Source organism: Suricata suricatta, chromosome 7, assembly GCF_006229205.1.
Source record: "Suricata suricatta isolate VVHF042 chromosome 7, meerkat_22Aug2017_6uvM2_HiC, whole genome shotgun sequence".
In the NCBI taxonomy this organism is placed as follows: Eukaryota; Metazoa; Chordata; class Mammalia; order Carnivora; family Herpestidae; genus Suricata; species Suricata suricatta.
In genome coordinates this window covers 30,858,253-30,861,705 of record NC_043706.1, presented here as the reverse complement: position 1 = coordinate 30,861,705, position 3,453 = coordinate 30,858,253, and positions in this window count along the sequence as shown.

Below are 3,453 nucleotides of genomic sequence, written 5' to 3'. Positions count from 1 at the left end.
CAGTACTCCCAGGTGCAGAGAATATAAAAAGCTTTTAAAACTGACAAGAGACAGAAAGCTAGCCAAAATGATGAAATGGAAGAACTCTCTTCAAAAGAAATTCCAGGAAAAAGTGACAGCAAAAGAATTAGCCAAAACAGATATAAGCAACAAAACTGACCAAGAATTCAGAAAAATAGTCATAAAATTGATCGCTGGGCTTGTAAAAGGCATGGAGGACACCAGAGATGCTATTGCTACAAAGATTATGGATCTTAAAAATAGTTATGATGAATTTTAAAATGTTATAAATGAGGTGCATAATAAAATGGAGGCGGCCACTGCATGGATTGAAGAGGCAGAGAGGAGAATAGGTGAATTAGAAGATACAATTATAGGAAGCTGAGAAAAAAGAGATAAATTGATCTAGGAGCACAAAAGGAGATTTCGAGAACTGAGTGATGCAATCAAATGGAACAATATCCATATCATAGGAATTCCAGAAGATGAAGAGAGAGAGAAAGGGGTAGAAGGAGTACTTGAACAAATTATAGCCAAGAACTTTCCCAATCTGGGGAAGGAAACAGCCATTGATATCCAAGAGGCACAGAGAACTCTCCTCAGATGTAACTTGAATCAACCTTCTGCAAGACATATCATAGTGGAACTGGAAAAATATGAGGATAAGGAGAGAATTCTGAAAGCAGCTAGGGATAAAGGGGCCCTAACATACAAAAGGAGACACATCAGAGTAGTTACAGACCTATCTACTAAAAATTGGAAGGCCAGAAAGGAATGGCAGGAAATCTTCAATGTGATGAACAGGAAAAATATGCAGCCAAAAATCCTTTATCCAGCAAGCCTGTCATTCAGAATAGAAGGAGAAATAAAGTTTTTCCCAAACAAACAAAAATTGAAGAAATTCATCACCACTTAACCAGCCCTACAATAAATCCTAAGGAGGACTCTACGAGGGAAATGTTGCAAGGAACACAGGGTACCAGAGACACCACTACAAGCATGAATCTTACAGAGACCACAATGACTCTAAACCCATATTTTTCAATAATAACACTGAATGTAAATGGACTAAATGCTCCTATCAAAAGACATAGGGTATCAGAATGGATTTTTTTAAAAATCCATCTATTTGCTGTCTATAAGAGATTCATTTTAGACCTTCAGATGGAAAGTGAGGGGATAGAGAAGTATCTATCATGCTACTGGAAGTCAAAAGAAAACTGGAGTAGCCGTACCTATATTGGACAAACTGGACTTTAAGATTAAGGCAGCAATAAGAGATGAAAAGGGGGCATTAAATAATAATTACAAGGTCTATCCATCAGGAAAGGCTAACAACTATAAATGTCTATGCAATGAATTTGGAAGCACCCAAATACATAAAACAATGAATCACAAACATAAGCAATATTATTGATAAGAATGTGCTAATTGTAGGGGACTTTAAATACTCCACTTACAACAATGGATATATCAACTAGATAGAAAATCACTAAAGAAGCAAAGAACCTGAATGACACATTGAACAAGATGGACTTGATAGATATATTTAGAACTCTACATTCTAAAGCTAGAGAATTCACTTTCTTCTTGAGTGCACATACTACATTCTCCAAGATAGGTCAGATACTGGGTCATAAAACAGCCTTCAATAAGTATAAAAGAATTGAGATAATACCATGCACACTTTCAGATCACAATGCTATGAAATTTGAAGTTAATCACAGGGAAAAAAAGTCTGGAAAACCTCCAAAAGCATGGAGGTTAAGAACACCCTACTAAAGAATGAATGGGCCAACCAGGCAATTAGAGAAAAAAATTAAAAATATATGGAATCAAATGAAAATGAAACTACAACAATCCAAACTCTTTGGGATATAGCAAAGGCAGTCCTAAGAGGAAAATATATTGCAATCCAGGCCTATTTCAAGAAACTAGAAAAAGCCCAAATACAAAATCTAACAGCGCACCTAAAGGAACTAGAAGCAGAGCAGCAAAGATACCCCAAACCCGGAGAATACAAGAAATAATAAAGATCAGGGCAGAAATAAACAATATAGAATCCAAGAAAACAGTTCAACAGATCCATGAAACCAAGAGTTGGTTTTTTGAAAAAATAAACAAAATTGATAAACCTCTAGCCATGCTTCTCAAAAGAGAGAAAGAGAGAGAGAGAGAGAACCCAAATATACAAAATCATGAATGAAAATGGATTTGTTACAACCAATCCCTCAGAAATACAAACAATTACAGAGAATACTATGAAAAATTATATGCCAACAAACTGGACAACCTAGAAGAAATGGACAAATTCCTAAACGCACACACACTTCCAAAATTCAAACAGGAAGAGAGAGAAAATCTGAACAGACCCATAACTAGTGAAGACATTGAATCAGTTAACAAAAATTTCTCAACAAATAAGAGCCCTGGACCAGATGGCTTCCCTGGGAATTTCCCTGGGAAATTCTACCAGACATTTAATCAGAGTTAATACCAATCCTTCTCAAGCTATTCCAAAAAATAGAAATGGAAGGAAGACTTCCGGACTCATTCTACAAAGCCTGGGTCACTTTGATTCCCAAACCAGACAGAGACCCAGCAAAAAGAGAGAACTATAGGCCAATATCCCTGATGAGTATGTATGCAAAAATCCTCAACAAGACACTAGCAATTCGAATTCAACAGCATATAAAAAGAATTATCCACTATGATCAAATGGGATTCATTCGTGGATTACGGGGCTGGTTCAACATTCACGAATCAATCAATGTGATATTTTACATTAACAAAAGACAAAAACCATATGATCCTGTTGATAGATGCAGAAAAAGCATTTGACAAAATACAGCATCCTTTCTTAATAAAACCCCTCAAGAAAGTCGGGATAAAAGGAACTTACTTAAACATCATAAAAGCCATTTATGAAAAGCCCACAGCTAATGTCATCCTCAATGGGGAAAAACTGAGAGCTTTCCCCTGAGATCAGGAACACGACAAGAATGTCTACTCTCATCACTCTTGTTGAACATAGTGCTGGAAGTCCTAGCACCAGCAATCAGACAACAAAAGGAAATAAAAGGCATCAGAGTTGGCAAAGATAAAGTCAAACTTTCACTTTTCGCTGATGACATGATATTCTACATGGAAAACCCGACAGACTCCACCAGAAGCCTACTAGAACTTCTTAATGAATTCAGCAAAGTCTCAGGGTACAATATCAATGTAGAGAAATCAGTTGCATTTTTATACACCAATAATGAAGCAACAGAAAAAAAAAATCAAGAAACGGATCCCATTCACAACTGCACAAAAAACGCAAAATACTTAGGAATAAACCTAAGAAAAGATGTAAAAGATCTGTAAGATGAAAACTATAGAAAACTTATGAAGGATTGTAGAAGACACAAAGAAATGGAAAAACATTCCATGCTCATGGATCAGAAGAATAAA